Below are 20,117 nucleotides of genomic sequence, written 5' to 3' on the forward strand. Positions count from 1 at the left end.
CAATCTCAATCCCTACCCGGTCAAAGGGGGTACTGACCACTGGAAAAGGTTGTAGGGGAGCCTTCTGCTTCCTTCCGCTTTTCCCACTTGCCTGGCAAGTGTGACAGGTTTTACAATGGATGTCTACATCCCTTCTCATCTGGGGCCAATAAAAATGGGTGACAAGCCTGTCATAGGTCTTGTCCTGCCCCAGATGTCCAGCTAACGGAACGTCATGAGCCAAACCCAGTAGGAAGGCTCTGAAGCGCTGGGGTACCACCAGCACACGGGCTGACCCAGGCTCAGCAGCCTTAGGCTCGCTATACAGGAGGTCGTTCTCCCAGTAGACAAAATGTGACCCCGACTGATCACCTGTGGTTTGGGCTGAGGCCTGCTGCCTCATACCCACAAGAGAAGAGCACACTCTCTGTTCTGCACAAAATTCTTCCCTGGAGGGACCACCATCCTGCTGCCAGTGGGTCAGCTCGGGCAGGTCTTCCAGTTCAGCAACTTGTTCCCCTGTGGGCTCCAGGGCATCCCCCTCAGGGTCTGCCTCCTCCTGGACCACAGGAACTATGGGGGCCGGTTTCCCACGCCTCCTGCCTCTTCTCTTCACAGCTGGGTCCTGGGCCATACTTTCAGGCTCCGGGACCCCATCAACACCCTTACTAGCTGTCATGGATCGAGTGGTTGCACACACCCACTCTGGCACACCCAACATTTTCAAATGTGTCTCCCTCTCCACCTTAGCCCAAGGGGAGTCTTCCAAATCATTGCCCAGGAGACAATCAACAGGCATGGCGGGCCTCACAGCAACCTGAAGAGTACCTGAAACTCCCCCCCATTCAAAGGGAACCTGAGCTACCTCACACTCCTTCTGGGAGTTGTCAGCAGCTATCACAGGGTAGAATGCGTGGGCAACCACCTGCTCTCTGGACACCAAGTGACACTTGACAGCTGTCACACTCGCTCCGGTGTCTCTGAGAGCTTCCACTCTATGGCCATTAATGGTCACCCACTGCCTATATTTATTAGGGTTACTAGGCAGAGGGGGTGGAGGGACCATTTCCATGTCTCCTAAAGAGACCAGGGACATCTCTGTGGGACCCCTCCCACCAGGGGCAACCATCTCCTCCCCTCCCAGGGCTACACTCGCCAACTGACGGGGGGGTTGCACGTGGTGGTGCATTAGAGTCCCTCATGGGACACTGGGGATCATAAAAACGATGTCCTACCTGCTTACAAACATAGCAGGTCATTGGGCCCCTATGAACAGGTTTACCTGTCAGGGCCCCTGGCTTCTTCACAGGGGGAGGCTGGGAACCTTTCCCTTGGTTCCCTTGGGGATTACTTTGGTGCCCTTTCTGGGACTCCATTTGTTTACCCTTGTCCCCCCCACTCTTCTGCTGGGGACCCTGCCCACCTTTGGCTGAGTCTCCCACTGGACCCTTGTGGACCCTGATACTGACCCAGCGGTCCGCCCCCTCAGCAAGTTTTCTAGGGTTAAATATCTTGCTATCAATATGGTGCTGGCACAACTCTGGAAAACAGTTATTAGACAAATGCTCCCAAGCAAACAAATCATAAAGAGGGTCATAACTTTCCACTTTGCTGCCCTTTACCCAACCATCCATGGCTCTGCAAAAAAAAGACACATATTCAACCCACGTAGTACCAGGCAATTTCTTACATTCTCTAAAGGCTTGTCTGTACTTTTCTGGGGTTAGGCCATACCTCAACATTAAAGCATCTTTCATATGAGCATAAGACATCCTATCCTCAACAGGCATGTCTAACAGGGTATCTCTCCCCTCATTCACAAAGCGACCCCACAACCCCGCTCCCTAATCCTTCTCAGGGACCCGGTGGGCCAACAATGCTAACTCATATGCTTTAAACCATTGACCAATATCTTGATTCTTATGGTAATCTTTGATCACATCTTTGGGAAAATAAAACCTACTTTCTGCAGGCACAGATGGGATGCTGCCACCTGAGGGATTCGATTCTAACCTTTTAGCTTGGAGCTCTATCTCCCTCAACCTTGTGTCATGCTCCAAAGCTAACTTTTCTCTTTCAAACTCCAACCTTTTGATCTCCAGATCAGCTTCTCTCCTACCTCTTGCATTTTCTATCTCCAACTGCCCATTTATCTTAAGTTTTGCCATTTCCATGTTGTATGCTCGCTCCTTCTCCCCTTCTCCCTTTCTTCTCTCTCTTCAGGGGAAAGACCTTTAGAGGAAACACTGCTACCGGGAGAGGACACGGCCCCATTCACTGGCACCTCCTCATCCCCTTCCACTGGTGGTACCACCACCGAATCAGTGGGATCTCTGGCCTCCAACCAGGCCTGCAATGCTTTAAAATATCCTGCCTTATTTTGAGGCCTGTAGTAGGAACTTTCAACTGCTTGCAAAAGGATTTCAGTTGACCTGATGTGTAGTCGTTGATCTTACTTCTATCAAACTCCTCCACAACAACAACAGGGGTAGTGACTCCGTCGTCACTCATGGTCAAAACTGGCAGTGTTAAAAAAAAATCAAGCTTCAGAAAAGCGGAGAACAAAAATAGAATCCTACCAAATAGATTGTGGCTGCGCTATGGTCTGCTTTCACTATGTAGCGCACACTAATCACTGCACATGGGTCATAAATGCAAAGTTCAAATCCTCACCGCTGACCCACCAATGTTAGACTTGGCTGTCTCTAGTTGGCAGAGGTATACACTTCTGACAAATAGGGACTCACCTCCTCTAGTCAGGGCAAGGGGATCACACACTTAGATAACCCCTGCTCACTCCCTTGGTAGCTTGGCAAAGCAGACAGGCTTATCTCAGAGGCAGTGCGTTAAGCATTTATGACCACATACAGTAATAAAGTGAATACACTACAAATGGACACGACACAGTAGTATTATAAAAATAAGGATGTTTATATAAGGCTTAGCACAAGACCAAATAACGACAAAAATATACCACAATCTTAATAAATACTCTTGGAAGGAAAAATAATAGTTCAAGCGAGTTTCTTCTTAGCACAAAGTCTTTAGTAACAAAAGTAACTCTTCTTCGGTAAAACACCGTTCTTGGCAACAATGTAACCCACACGGGAGTCACACGACGTCGAGGCAAAGTTAATTTAAAGGTTCGGCGTCGACCGCGAGGAGCGCTACTTCGAGCCCGGAGTCGCACAGACCCCCACAACACAGTACCTTGGAAAAGCGAAGCACACGATGATCAGCGGCGTCGAGATGTCCGGCGTCGCGTCTTCGGCATCGATCGGGCCTCGGAGTCGGGGCGATCTGCAGCGGCGTCGACAGATGTGAGGCAGGAGCAGCGCTCACGAGGCGAAGCAGGATATGGCGTCATCGTCGATGTCGATGATGATGTTGCAAGAGTGAGCAGCACTCACGGCGTTGAGAGGGCTCGAAGTCGATGCGATCAGCAGCGGTGCAGACACGGGGTCACTTGGAGCTGGAGCCGAACTCACTACTCACTGGCGTTGCTGCTGGCGTCGATCGGGCCCGGCGGCCGGCGTCGAGGAAGCGGGACACTGGAGCCGTTACTCACGATGTCGAGCTGGATTCGGCGGCGTCCGTCGGTGTCGAGATTGCTGGTTTCTTTCAGAGGTGCTTGACTTTCAGGTTCCAGCAACAAACACTTTTAGCAGATTAAGTCTTTTAGCCCTGTGACTACAACAGGAGGCTGGCACTCTTCCAGCCCTTGGAGATTTTCTTTAGCAAAGCTTGAGAGTACACACACAGTTCCTCTCTCCTGGTTCCTTGGCAAAAATAAAGAAGCACTGCAGGATTCCCCCCAGCAAACAGCACACTGGCAGAAGGGTAGGCAAGTCCTTGGATCAGCAGGCTTCTTGTCCTTGGTTCAGGGTTCCTTGTCAGAAGTGATCTAAAGTCTTGGTTCAGGGGTCCTTCTCTTATACCCCTTTTTGGCTTTGATCCCTTTGTCCATGCAGGGAAATTCCCCTCATCCTGGGTTTGTTGTGGGTGTAGCCAGGCAGAGGCACCTGACCTATTCACTGTGCAGGGCTGGGTCCTCAGACGCCCAGCAGGAGGTGGAGCCAGCATTGTCACTGGCAGAGCTATCGGTCTCCTGGTAGGAGGTGGGGCCAGGATCGTCCCTGGCAGGCACAGAGCCATCAGTCGCCTGGCAGGAGGTGGAGCCAGCATTGTGTCAGGCAGGGCAGGCTATCAGGAGCTACTCTCCCCCTACTCTCAATGCAAATGTCCCACTCATCCCACACTGACTCATTCAGACCTCTGGAGCCACCCAGCTCCTGTCACACACACACCAAACCAGCAGAAACCAGAAATAGTTAGACAAGAAAATAGCCACTTTCTAAAAGTGCTATTTTCAAACCCAGAGTCCAAAAACCATCCACACAAATGGATGCGTTATTAAACCCCGAGTTCAGGGATACCAAACTCGACATTGCACCATGCTCCCCGAGCCAGCTAGGATTATAACATTAATAACCAAGGCAGCCCATTCTAACTAATGGAGAGCAGGTTACCTTACAATAGTGAAAAACGAATATGGCTGTAATTCACTATTAGGACATGCCAAATTGGTCAGGCGTGTCCTACCTTATGCTTACAATGCACCCTGCCCGTGGGCCTACCAGAGGGGTGACTAACATGAAGTTAAGGGAAGGTTTGGGGGCCTGTCCTACATTATACATACAATGCACCCTGCCCGTGGGCCTACCATAGGGGTGACTAACATGAAGTTAAGGGAAGGTTTAGGGACTGGCAAGTAGGTGTACTTGCGCAGTCTGCGTGACAGTACCAGACTGCACGTAGGTCTAGCAATGGCAGACCTTTAGACATACTTTTACTAGGCCGCTCTTGTGGGTGGCACAACATGTGCTGCAGGCCCACGAGCAGCATTTGTATTTACAAGTCCCGGCACTCCTGGTGCACTAGACTAGGGACTGACAGTAAACCAAATAAGCCAAACATGGAATTCAATCAATACAGTAATTTTACATAGGGAGCACTTGCACTGTGGCACTGATCAGCAGTGGCACAGTGCCCAAAGCAATATACCAGCAAAATCATCGTAAACAGAGGAGGCAAACAGAAAAAATGGAGGAGAGACTCAAGCCAATGATGTCAGGTCTAACAACTACATAAAAAGATAATGAAACAAGCAATTATCATGGAGACTTTCACAGACGCACAACATACATACCACATTCATTCATTCCCATATATACTCAATTCACACAAATATAAATATTGGAATTAATTTTCACAAGATATGCAATATGGATGAAATGCAATCTTATAAGACCAAAAACATAATCAATTTATTTAGATGGATTAATAGGTCTTTTTGTAGAGACAGGTGCAAGGCTGACTCAACGCGCGTTTCAACAGAAACACTGTCTTCACCAGGAGTATCTCCTCTAGATGTTGTGCTGTGAAAGAGAAGAAGTAATAATGCATACATGATAATCACATATGCTAAGTAGAAAGCGTGTTGCTAGTATGTTATAATTACATTAATGCACTAAAGGAAGATTGAGGAAGGCAAAACCTGATGATAATAAAAGTCTCACAGTCACTTTAGATGGAACAAAGGATCCTAACAGGTAAAAAACCAAACAAGTGTCTATGGGACAAATAGATCTATACACATAGTATGGTAAACAGACCTATATACCATATTCCAAAGAACCACATACTAAGCTTATCATAAAAACAGCAAAAGAGATTAAATTGACAAACTGTCAGGCCTTGTGCTCACCAAGAAGTCTCAAGATAACGTTTCCAATGTAGAGGAGGAGCAACAACTGGAAGGTATTCCGCAGAAGTAATAAAATCTTAAACAGGAAAATAATAAAAAGGGAAACAAACACAATGTAATGTAACGGCCCTAGATTTATTTAAAGGGAACTAGGAAAGAACACACTTAGCAATGGACAAGAGAATTAATTACCTGATAAAAAAAGACGAAATCCTCACAGAACGCAGGGCCCAAAGTCGCGATGCTAATGATGGTTCTAAAGGATGTATCGACGTTCAAGGTTCTATCTGTCCCTCTAAGCAATATAGTAGACCCCAACAAGGAAAAGATGTAATGGAAAAATTACATGTAGACAACATCCTAAATGTGAAAAGAACCTTAATATTAGTAATACAAGACTTCACAAATATAGTGCTGTGACTAATTACCTGATTAGTAGTGGACCTAACTCGAGCCCGAGAATGGTGCACAGCATCCAGCGATAAAAAGTGCTTGACAAAATCGAGATTTGGGAGGACACACCGCTGATGTAAGCCGGCAGCCAATCCTGAATAACTACGAGGCCTAAGGCTGTGTCGTAAATTGGCAGTGATTAAGTTAGCATTTGCTGAAGCCAGTCCGTTATTATGTCGTCATATAGTTTTTTCCATGAATATATAGATATATGGGTAGATTAAAAATATTGAGACCCAGCTAGTATATCTGATACTAGAGACTGCTACTTAAGATACATCTAGCTATTTTTCTGATGAATAAGGAAGGTGATACGTGTTGTGTTCAACTTAGATTTATGAGTCCGATATCTCTTTCAGAATTATATAAAGTAGCACCTTCGAGTTACATGAAGGATTTCCAAGTCAACTAATATTGTCAGAGCATTGGTGTACCGCCTTCTAACCTATAAATACGATATGGCTATGTTTCCAATAGGTAGATAATTAGCGGCAGTATATAGTAATCGGTAACACTATAGAATAGATATTATTAAAATACTAAAATACTTGTATCCCTTTAAATAGGTTGCTTATCGTCACAAAAAGAACAAACCCATTAGATATTACCCCACAGAGACCTTTCTCAATTGGTAAGTCTAGCATTATATTAATCTTTAGTAATACTTCCCCATAAAGGAGGTTTTTTATATGACCATGTATTAGGCTATTTAGGTAATTTCTCCATTTATCTGCACGGTGTATTCTTTGGTGGATGACCTTATCTGTTCTTCTTGGTTTTATTCAGCAATAGCACTTTATCTTGTTGTCACATTTCATAACCAACTGGAGATGTAAAGAAAATCATTTAGCACTCATACTAGTTTATGAAATGTTTTTCCCTGTGGTAACATGTGAGATTATACTGTACATCTGACGTTAATTTGATTAGTATTTAGTTACAAATTAACTTACTATGGTTTATTGTATCAACATCTAATCAAATGTATGTGTCACTTGCTTTTAGCCCTGACGAAGTCCTTAGGCTTATTAGCTAGACGAAACACGTGTTGGCAATGAATTGTACATTAAGGAAATGATTGGAAAAACTGTGTGCTGTGACTGCATACGAACTGTGAAGAAATAAAGAAGAAAATATTTTGAAAATCACTTAATTGAAGAATCAGTATTTTGATTGAACCGTTTGTACTTTTTACCTAGAATTGCTCAGGTTAAGAATTGTTGAGAATGAGATACAACTGGTATTCTTTGTATGCCTGTTTAATTACAACTGTTGACAAGGGTTGTATCTTTACCTTTGAGCATTTACTAGAAGACCAGACAAGTTCTATACTATAAAGGAACACTACCTTTTGCGCATAAGTTTCCCTCTTGTCAGTCTTTGTGTATAAATTGCTATTTAGGGACTGCAGCAAGGAGTGTTAACTAGAGAGCTTACTATATCTAATAATGTGTTCCAGATCAGAACGGAGTAAAATAGCAGAGGATTTGTTTAAGAATTTAAGTGCAGGAATATTGGTAAATAAAGCAGTCACACAGAGTACATCAAAAAGCAATGAAGGTCTAAAAATGAAATTTATAACATTGGAACGTCTTAAGAAGACAGAGATCACTAAATGGGGACGGAGCCTCCCTGAAAGAATATATAAGAGTAGAGAGAATACCTAGGGGTCTCCGTTCCAATTTATTTCCTACCTATGATGAGGTAGAGGAAGATTTACTTTTAATATGGGAGAAAGAACTCACAGGGAATTCTATGAGATTAAGGAACATGCTTATTGAGAATTCCGAAAGAAAACCAAGCCAAGCAGCAGAGCAGGTAGATATACTGGAAAAAGAAATAGAGGCTTTAAATTTAACTGAAGCTACGAAGAAAAATTATACCATTCTAGAAGCAGTATTAACCAAATACGAGGATGAAATTAAGGACAAGAAGGTTCGTAAACTTAAACGAGACGAAAACGACTACCGTAACGGAAGAGTTTTCATTTTTGCCCAAAAATGTGACACTTTGGTTAAAAATGATTTACAACATAGTGTCAGTAAAACCTCACTAGTGAGTGGGGTCAGCTCTGCCTTTTCTAGCAATGTATCAGTGGGTAATGAAGATATCAATACAGAAACACCAGCGAATACATCTACAGGGAGTAATTTTTTACGCGAGGTCCAAAGAATACGGATAGGGAACAAGGAAAGCAATGTACAAAGAGGAAGACAAGGAGAGGAAGTAGGGGCAAAGGGAAAACAAGGTCCCAGAGAGAGAGTGAATACACGCTCGTGGAGCAAGAACAAGCAATGAAAGAGAGCTCCAATGATATTCAAATAGTGAACTTATCTAGTTTCCCTTTAACAAATGAAATGAAAAATGTCTTAAGTAAGGGTATGAGCTTTTGCCCCGTTGCGCCATGTGATTTGACAGCTGTAAAAATTGATTTGTATAAGTTTATTCGGAGTCTTAAGTTGAAATATTTCTTTGCATTTGATGGAATAGAAAATAAAAAACAAACACTGGATATTGTTGTGGGTAGTCTTTGTATACAGGAAATTTGTGATACAGCAATGCTATTATCTATTTCTGAATGTGAAGAGGATCCAATTACTCTGCATAGGATCCTACAGGAAATACTAATGAAACATTAGACAGTGGCCTCAAACCTAAATCCAAATGGACACCACAATTGGGTAGTGGTAACAATATTGATTCTTTTCATAGGGTAGTGAAAAATGAGTTGGATAAGATTGAGAAGAAAATTAATAACCCGAAAAACATGATGTATATGGATAATCTATCCAGCAGAGATCGTAATGCCTTAAAACAGTTAACATTGAATAAAGACATAATAATTAAAAGAGCTGATAAAGGGGGAAACATAGTTATTTTAGATAAGGAATACTATGAGAATGAAATATTGGAACAATTAAGTAATGAAAATTTCTATGTGAAATTGCCCAATAATCCTATCTTTAACATTACCAAAGTGAATAATGACCAATTTAAATCCTGGTATTCTGCGGGTCTATTAAATGATGATGAGTACAAATATTTGTTAGTAGATAGACCTAATTTCCCTTGCCTATATTGTCTGCCAAAGATTCATAAACATGCCACTAGACCTCCAGGCAGACCAATAGTGTCTGGGGTGGGAGGTCCGACAGAAAAATCTCAGAATTTGTAGATACATATCTACAACCATATGTAGCCAACCTCCCCTCGACAATACAAGATACTAAACATATCTTAAATATCATAGTGGATATACCTTGGGATGAAACGATGATGATGATGACAATAGATGTTCTCTCATTATATACAAACATACCTCATGAACTAGGATTAGAATCATTGAGATATTACTTATATAAGAGACCCGTAGAACTACTTGACCATTCGAACATGTTGATAGACATGGCCAGAATAATTCTTGAACACAATGTCTTCCTGTTTAAAACAGATTGGTATCAAAAGACATGTGGTTTGGCAATTTGCTCCAGATTTGCACCGTCTTTCGCCTGTCTTTTTATGGGACGGTTTGAGGCGGTGCATGTCTGGGGTAACCATGGGGCTGAATGGCATGACTCCATCATGTATTTTGGCAGATATATAGAAGATTGTCTCCTAATATGGACAGGTGGTGAAACTAAACTTAAAGAATTCTTTGGTTTTCTCAATACTAATTCACATAACTTAAAATTCACTATGCATTATAGTACAGAATCTCTTGTCTTCCTAGATGTGGAACTATTTGTAGAGGAGGGTAAACTGAAAAGTAGAATGCATAGGAAGGTAACCTCCTGTAACTCATTACTACATGCAGACAGTGCCCACCGAAGACCCAGATTAACGCCATCCCCTATGGCGAGTTCTATAGAGCTCGTAGAAACTGTGCAAAGGGAGAAGATTTTGAAAAGGTGGTACGAGATATGGAAGAAAGATTTCTATTGAGGGGTTATGATAAAAAGATTCTATATAAAGCTAAAAATCGAGCTATGAAATTGAATAGGCTGGATACTTTAAGACCAAGAGAACAAGATAAACTTGAAAAAGTACCCGTGAAATTGGTAACTAGTTTTCATCCCTGGTTGCAAAAAATATTTAACATCTTAAAAAAACATTGGCATCTCCTTACATCAGATGCCCAATTACAAAAATGTATCCCCAAATATCCAAGTGTTACTTACAGAAAAGGAAAAACTTTGGGTCATATAATCAGCCCAAGTTACCGTAGGGACCAGAAAGCTAGACCTATATGGTTACATCAACAAAATTTGGGTTCATTTAAATGTAATAATTGCAGTATGTGCAGAGTGGCAATAAAGGAGAAAAAAGACTTTGAGTATAATGGATCCAAAAATATATAATTAGGCAACATATTGACTGTTTAACTAAATATGTAGTCTTAGTTATAGTGTGTAAATGTTTAAAGATATATGTGGGAAGCACCATCAGAAGCATGAAAGAACGTATTTCTGAACATTATCGTGCTTTTAAAAATATGGATGAAAGACACCCTGTAGGGTTACATACAGCAAAGTGTCCAAATAAAGGCTTCTCTTTTCATGGACTAGAAAGTATCCCTCCGAACATGAGGGGAGGGAATAGGGAGCTTAGAGTTCGTCAAGCAGAAGTACGTTGGATAATCAGATTACATGGTGTAGAACAGGGGATTAACGTAGATAGTGAGATGCAATACTTTTTGGGATGAAAATATTAAAATGTAATGACCGTACTAATACGAAAAAAAGTGTGACTAATAACATCTTCAGTAATTTGCACTTTATAATTTCCGTATTGGTACTCAATGTTTATAACTCAATATATTGTACCTTTAATGCTGTTTACATAAATGTGTTATGTTATGTTCTGTACATAATCACAAGTTCGCTTTGCTTTCCTGTTTAAGCTAAACCGTATTTTAGGATTTTAATATCATAATAACTAGCTTAAGAAGATTTTACCAGCATATGCACGTAATTATTATATAAGGGTGTATATATATACTCTCTACATTTGGGACTAGCTATATTCTTCACACAGTGAATTACTAATAATGATGTCCCGTGCTTTCGACTGTCTCTAATTATGTATACGAATGATGGTTCCTCATAAACTTATATGTGAATTGTTCTATAATTTCTTTTTCGATTCCTTCTTTTCTCTTCTCTCTATTATCTGAGTCACATATTAACTCATATTATAGGACTTATATATAGGTCAAAATTAGAAACCATATATAATATTAAACCAAGACGTAAGAATTAGGCTCTTCCTTTGTTTCAGATTAACTCATGCCAAGATGGCGTCCTTAATTGTCAACCTTTCACTAGAGCCTATTCTAGTGCAGTTAATAAACTTTGGAACATCTGACATAATTTTGGGGATATGGAATGAATATTTTAATTATTTCTTTATACCCGTAAATAGCGTAATAACTTATATGCATTGATTATTGGACATACTATATTTATATTAAAAATCGTAACAAACTGCAAGTTAAGTGTGTGAGGAAATAAGGACCTGTAATTGATAACTACTACAGGTTCGCATAAGATATCTCTAAAGAACTGATGATTATACTTTTCATACGTTCTGGGACCTCGCAATAGTCCGTCTTCGCCATAAGTGGTTATTTACCCTAACTAATATGGCGCGGGTGCTAGACGCTGAGTCGTTACGGACCGCACATTAGTCCATCTTCGTTGAGACTAGTATAAATAGCCCTATCCAACATGGCTCGGGTGCTAGACGCCGAGCTGCCATGGATTCCTGATACCGCACGAGATATACTAAAACGGGTAAGATAATATAGCTTTTAGTATAGATACTATCTTTTTAACAGGTATGTAAGAAGAGGAAATTTTCGATCATAAATGAGAGTGTCCGTTTTTTGGTGACTCCTTAAATAAAGTGAAGGTAATTTTAATATTACTCTAATAACTTTATACCGCTATCTAGTAAGCACAAGTTACTGGTATTTCTTATCTTAATTATGCTTTTACGTCTATGGCTTCCAATAACAGTTCAAGATATTACATATCTAGAAATCTAAAGTTGCGATACAAGTGGGGAATAAGCTACTAATCAGGTAAACTTTATCATATAGTTTTTCCATGAATATGTAGATATATGGGTAGATTAAAAATATTGAGACCCAGCTAGTATATCTGATACTAGAGACTGCTACTTAAGATACATCTAGCTATTTTTCTGATAAATAAGGAAGGTGATACGTGTTGTGTTCAACTTAGATTTATGAGTCCAATATCTCTTTCAGAATTATATAAAGTAGCACCTTTGAGTTACATGAAGGATTTCCAAGTAAACTAATATTGTCAGAGCATTGTTGTGCCGCCTTCTAACCTATAAATACGATGTGACTTTGTTTCCAATAGGTAGATAATTAGCGGCAGTATATAGTAATCGGTAACACTATAGTATAGATATTATTAAAATACTAAAATACATGTATCCCTCTAAATAGGTTGCTTTTCGTCACAAAAAGAACAAACCCATTAGATATTACCCCACAGAGACCTTTCTCAATTGGTAAGTCTAGCATTATATTAATCTTTAGTAATACTTCCCCATAAAGGAGGTTTTTTATACGACCATGTATTAGGCTATTTAGGTAATTTCTCCATTTATCTGCACAGTGTATTCTTTGGTGGATGACCTTATCTGTTCTTCTTAGTTTTATTCAGCAATAGCACTTTATCTTGTTGTCACATTTCATAACCAACTGGAGATGTAAAGAAAATCATTTAGCAGTCATACTAGTTTATGAAATGTTTTTTCCCTGTGTTAACATGTGAGATTATACTGTACATCTGACGTTAATTTGATTAGTATTTAGTTAAAAATGAACTTACTATGGTTTATTGTATCAACATCTAATCACTTGCTTTTAGCCCTGACGAAGTCCTTAGGCTTATTAGCCGGACAAAACACGTGTTGGCAATGAATTGTACGTTAAGGAAATGATTGGAAGAACTGTGGGCTGTGACTGCATACGAACTGTGAAGAAATAAAGAAGAAAATATTTTGAAAATCACCTAATTGAAGAATCAGTATTTTGATTGGACCTTTTGTACTTTTTACCTAGAATTGCTCAGGTTAAGAATTGCTGAGTATTATGTTATCTTGCCCGTTATTGAGAAGCCATTTTGTATTTCTGTCAGCCATTTTGTATGCCATGTGGTACCTTGTGTCCACCATGTGTTCTGTCCTTCCTCTAAGTTAACTGTGAAGTGTATTCTGCCCAGAGACAGGCTATATTTAGCCTTCCCCAAATGAGCGACGGGGATGAAAAAAATATATATAAGCAGTCACTAATGCAGAAGCCTACCAAGATGAGAAAACTTACTGTAATGCTATGGCCAAAGGTAACATACACTGATGTGGGTGCACTTGCGCAGTAAGCATACAGTAAGGAGAGATGCCCGGATATTGCTAAATGTTAAAGAACGAAATTGCACACTAATATGCTGTTAGCCCGAAATATATTTGTGAGAAACAAATTAAAGTAATGATGGCAAAGATGACAAGGAGAAAGGTATAATAACCGTATATGCTGAACCATGAAACTCACGGCAGGGGAGAACACATCTGATATATGCGAGGTATAAAACCCAAATGTCCATAAGAGACCAGGAGGCGCTAGATGGAACTCCATAGGTATTCCTATATTTCTAATGTGGACAAAATGCCTATCAATATCATATTAATAGTTGTACCTTATAGCTTGGTCCCATGGTATTTCAGAGTTCAATCCGTTAATGTGAGATTTAAGAAGAAAAATCCGGAATACCTCACGTCGCACAGCTAATGGTGCGTTCGTTGTTTTGGTACTTGAAATGGGTTCATCAGTTTTTCGGTGCCAATATGTCCAGTGACATGGCCTTTACAAATGCACAATTATTCAAGTTACAAACATATGCGCGGTCACAAAACGCACAGAAATAAGTTGGGGCTAACTGTTTGCGTCTCATCTGTCCTTCTCCAATTATCATTGTTTGAAGTTAGCAGAACAAGGCGATCAGATAAACTAATGACTTAGGGCCATATGTATCATCCACCTGATTTGCGATTTCAGAATCACAAATTGGGATGTTTGTACAAATTCGCTATTTTCTTGCGAATTCTTAGTATTCCTTAATTGCGATTAGCAAATTGCTAATCGCAATTAAGGAATACTTTCCCATTAATTTCTATGGGTCAGGAGGCCGATAGGAATGAATGGGAAGTTATTCTCAATTTGCGATTCGCAATTTGAGAATCGCAAATTGAGAATAATTTCAAGGGTGCAGGGGTGTCTCAAGGACACCCTGTTGCACCCCTGAAATAAGCATGGGTGCACATGTGGCCCACATACATGCCCTAAGGGCATCTATGTGCATCACATGGCACTTTGAAAAATGCAAAAATGTGCATTTTTCAAGGAATTCGCAAATTACCACCAACTTATAGTTGGTGGTAATTTGCGCTTCCTTAAGGACAATTTGTATTTTTTTTTGCTTCATACATAGCATTTAAGGAATCGCAAAATTTGTGATTCCTTAAATGCAATTGCAGAATAAGGAATCCCAAATTTTGCGATTCCTTGTTTTGCACCAGATTTTCCTACATACATACCATTTAGCAAATTTGCATTCACAAACGCCGAAATTCTGCGAATTTCGGCGTTTGCGAATGCGGATTTGCTTGATACTTATGTACTTGGCTGGGTTTAATAAGTAGGAGTTCAAATATAAATGGTGCCAAAAAGAAAGGGTGTGCTGCACATAAAATGTATGTGGTAGGATTCATTCTAGTCCAGTCATTTGCCAATTGCAGGCGTTACCAAATATAACTTCTGAACACTCGCCCGCCCGCTAAGTAAGGCATATCACTGGGCACCAGGCTAGCTAAGTTACCCGTATGGTGAGGATGCCAGTACCCTGTGAGCTCACAGGTTCTGTCAGATGCTTTGGAGAGGTGAAACCGACTGCCGTGTATACCCCCTCTGGCGCTGCTTCAGCCTGAGTGTCCCTCAGGAACAAAGAAACCGAAGGATGTTTTCTCTGAGACACTGCATGCATTTGTTTACGAGGCCGGGGACACTGAGAAAATGAGGTAGTCCCAAAAAGAAAGAGATATCGACCTACAGGGTCACTATACTGTAGTTGGTCGGTGCTGCTTCCTCCAAAAATGGAAGTGACCCAACCATAGGCGAGATAAGAAAAGCGATGCCATATTTAACCAATGGTAAGCGGCAGGAGAAATTACCCTCACTATTGGTATTTATTATAGGTCTTGCGACAGCTCATGCGCTGTCTAGGCTCGACCTAAAAAAACAATGACATGAGCCCCTAGAAGTTATGGACCTCATACAACAGAATACACTCTGTATTTTGGTATTTTATCGTAGGAGGTGCGTCTTGTTCGGCTCAGTACACATGGGCGTATTTGTGTATGTATTATTTTTTAGTGTGGTAATATAACGTTATGAAACACATTTGATTTGCGTGTACTTAGTAATTCAATAAATTGTCAACTCCTCTTAAGGTCTAGGATGGGGATTTCTCAATGAGATTTTTTATTGGCATGTCTTTTGTAAATATTTGCTTGTTGTATTCGGTCATACATGTTACGTTTGTATTTAGTGTTGTTATCATATGGAATTGTATAAGTTTGTGTATATTTATGTGGTTTTATTACTTGCAACCCTGATGAAGCCTTTTTTAAGGTGAAACGCGTCGGCTACCCATGTGTGAGAGAAAATGAGAAGAAAAAATTATGAATTAAAGAAAAGAAACTAATCCATCAATCAAGACTTGAGACTGTTTATTCACTTACCTGTTAATTCTTTGATACTCAGGGCCTCATTTATGAGAAGTTGCGCATTACTGGGTGAAAGCAGCGATGCAACACTTCTCAGTGCGCCCTCCTTGCAACTCCAAGGATGCGTCATATTTACAGTATGACGCATCATGTCGCAAGGAATGACAGATACATCAGTATTACTGACATATCTGTCGGCGCAAAAGTGGCGCATTGCTGGAGTTGTGTCGGAAGTCTGATGCAACTCCAGCAATGTTCCTTTCACATGTGAAAGGGCCTGCGTCACCCTTACGCCTGCCATGAGACAGGGGTAAGGTTTAGATGCATTGGTGTCCTAGAAGTGGCTCAGTGAAAACTCATAGATTTCGCTGCGCCACTCCTGCGATCCTTTCCTGCGGGGTAACGCCCACCCTGCAGACATTACACCTGGTGTAGGAATAATGAAGCGCAGGGGTTTACGAAGTGACGCATCTGCCTAGATGCGTCACTTCGTAAACTTGGCTCGCTCCGTAAGCAAATCCCATAGGTAATTATATAAACCCGCTGTGTTGATTAGCAGATTTCCAATTTACCGCTCAATGGATTTTGCATATCTGATTTCGAGGATACCTTTGTGCGGATGATGCCCGCCAAATGCCCAGTGCCCCGGACATTTATCAAAAACCTCCGCCGCACCCAGTCCAACCTGGATACACTTGTGCAGGATAAAGGGACATTCTTCATTCAGTGAGTGCAGCCTCCCCATGCCCACCGCATGCCCACCTCATACTGACCCTATCCCATGCCCACCTCATACTGGCCCTATCCCATGCCCACCTCATACTGACCCTATCCCATGTCCCCCTCATACTGGCCCTATCCCATACCTACATCATACTCGCCCTAACACCCCCCCACACCCGCTGCATGCCCAGCTCACACTGGCTCTAAGACACCCCTACGCCCATTGCATGCCCAGCTCACACTGACCCTATGCCACCTGTATGCTTATCTCATGGATTCTACATGCCTCCCCATATGGCTCCATGATTCCCCCATGCTTACTATGTGTCCCAATGCCTATCTGATGCCCGCCCCATGGGTTCCCATTCCTTCCCCAGGGCTACCCTGTATCTCCTTCATAGCTGAGGTATGACCCATCTCATGCCCGCCATGCCTACCCTGGGCCTGATTATATCTTTGCCATGTCTGTGTCCTTCATGCCAGCACATGCCTGGGAGATGCCTTGCTCATGCCTGCTCATGCCTATAACATGCCTCGCTCATGCCTATTCCATGTCTACAACATGCCTCGCTCATGCCTAGCACATGCCTACGACATGCCTTGCTCATGCCTATCCCAAGCCTGTGCCATGTATGCCAAATGCCCCCCCAGTGCCCCCATTCCAGCCATGCTCTTTGAGTTTTGAGGGTTCTTCTGTGTGGTAAGAGTGTTATAACAGCACATGTGTGTGTCATGTATGCAGCCAGGGACCCCTCCTCAGCCGGTATCAACACTGACCCTGTTGTATCCCTACATCCGTCCTTTACACAGACGAAGGAGTAAATCAGACCTGGCATCAATTGTAACTGCTTTGAGTGAATATAGGAGTAGATTAGAGAACTGCTTTTATCATGACCTACGCCTGTGCTTTACAATGACATATGAGTATATGTATGTACCTTTTAATGAAACAGGATCAGCTATGTCTGCTCCGTACACCAAGAGAAGAGGAAATTAGAAGCAACATCACATGTACCTCTGCTTTACTTCATCGTATGTGTTCATTAAAACATTACATATCCTTGTGATTTACATTAATAAAGGAGTAAATTTGATGCAACATATGTATCTGTGCTTTACATCATATGTGCAAACTACTACCAACATTACATATCCTTCTGATTTACATTAATAAAGGAGTAAATTTGATGCAACATATGTATCTGTGCTTTAGATCATAACATGTGTACATTAAAAGGAGCATTACATACACTTGTGAGAGGATTACATTAGATGCAACATCACATTCACCTGTGCATTACATCATAATATGTTAATTCAAATCACTTTACAAACACTTGTGATTTACATTGATAGAGGAGTAAATTAGATGGACTATTACCTAGATCTGTATTTTAAGATGTAAAAGGAGGGGTGAAGATGCAGGCTGCGTTTGACGTCTGCTTTGCAATTAGATGTAAATATAAAAGAGGTAAAGGTCTGTCTGTGCTCTACGGTGGTAAGTGATTAAGTGCAGAGAGGAAGACAACGCGAGTCTAGGAGCTATTCAAATAGTGAAAGACAAGAGAGTCCATATCCGTGTTTTAGAAAGAGATTAAAACACCACGGGCCCAATTCACAGAACTAACTGAAGACAAAATCCTAAATTTACTACCAATTTGGTATTCATAGAAGACACTTACTCATTTTGGTATTCACAGAAGGCACTTACTCATTTTGGTATTCACAGAAGGCACTTACTCATTTCGGTATTCACTTTCGAAAGAGTGCTGGAGGGAGAGAGGGGTGCTGAAGGGAGAGGAAAATAATGGAGGGAGAGAAGAGTGCTGGAGGGAGAGGAGAGTGCTGGAGGGAGAGGGGAGTGTAAGAGGGAAAGAAGAGTTCTGGAGGGAGAGGAGAGTGTTGGAGGGAGAGTGCTGGAGGGAGAGGGGAGTGCTGGAAGGAGAGGAGAGTGATGGAGGGAGAGAGGAGTGCTGGAGGGAAAGAAGAGTGCTGGAGGGGGAGAATTCTGCTGGAGGGAGAGGAGAGTGCTGGAGGGAAAGAAGAGTTCTGGAGGGAGAGGAGAGTGCTGGAGGGAGAGAAGAGTGTTAGAGGGAGAGAGTGGTGCTGAAGGGAGAGAAGTGCTGGAGGGAGAGAAGAGTGCTGGAGGGAAAGAAGAGTGCTGGAGGGAGAGGAGAGTGCTGGAGGGAGAGGAGAGTGCTGGAGGGAGAGAAGAGTGTTGGAGGGAGAGAAGAGTGTTGGAGGGAGAGAGGTGTGCTTAAGGGAGAGAAGAGTGCTGGAGGGAGAGGAGAGTGTTAGAGGGAGAGAAGGGTGCTGGAGGGAGAGAAGAGTGCTGGAGGGAGAGAGTGGTGCTGGAGGGAGAGAAGAGTGCTGGAGGGAGAGGAGAGTGCTGGAGGGAGAGGGGAGTGTAAGAGGGAAAGAAGAGTTCTGGAGGGAGAGGAGAGTGTTGGAGGGAGAGTGCTGGAGGGAGAGGGGAGTGCTGGAAGGAGAGGAGAGTGATGGAGGGAGAGAGGAGTGCTGGAGGGAAAGAAGAGTGCTGGAGGGGGAGAATTCTGCTGGAGGGAGAGGAGAGTGCTGGAGGGAAAGAAGAGTTCTGGAGGGAGAGGAGAGTGCTGGAGGGAGAGAAGAGTGTTAGAGGGAGAGAGTGGTGCTGAAGGGAGAGAAGTGCTGGAGGGAGAGAAGAGTGCTGGAGGGAAAGAAGAGTGCTGGAGGGAGAGGAGAGTGCTGGAGGGAGAGGAGAGTGCTGGAGGGAGAGAAGAGTGTTGGAGGGAGAGAAGAGTGTTGGAGGGAGAGAGGTGTGCTTAAGGGAGAGAAGAGTGCTGGAGGGAGAGGAGAGTGTTAGAGGGAGAGAAGGGTGCTGGAGGGAGAGAAGAGTGCTGGAGGGAGAGAGTGGTGCTGGAGGGAGAGAAGAGTGCTGGAGGGAGAGGAGAGTGCTGGACGGACGGGAGAGTGTTAGAGGGAGAGAGGGGTGCTGGAGGGAGAGAAGAGTGTTGGAGGGAGAGAGGTGTGCTTAAGGGAGAGAAGAGTGCTAGAGGGAGAGGGAAGTGTTAGAGGGAGAGAGGGCTGCTGGAGGGAGAGGAGAGTGCTGGGGGGAGAGAAGAGTGCTGGAGGGAGAGGAGAGTGCTGGACGGACGGGAGAGTGTTAGAGGGAGAGAGGGGTGCTGGAGGGAGAGGAGAGTGCTGTAGGGGGAGAAGAGTGCTGGAGGGAGAGGAGAGTGTTAGAGGGAGAGAAGTGGGCTGGAGGGAGAGAAGAGTGTTGGAGGGAGAGAGGAGAGTGCTGGAGTGAGAGGAGAGCGCTGGAGGGAGAGGAGAGTGCTGGAGGGAGAGGAGAGTGCTGGGGGGAGAGAAGAGTGTTGGAGGGAGAGAGGGGTGCTGGAGG

This window comes from Lissotriton vulgaris, chromosome 6 (genome assembly GCF_964263255.1).
Source record: "Lissotriton vulgaris chromosome 6, aLisVul1.2, whole genome shotgun sequence".
NCBI classification, from domain to species: Eukaryota; Metazoa; Chordata; class Amphibia; order Caudata; family Salamandridae; genus Lissotriton; species Lissotriton vulgaris.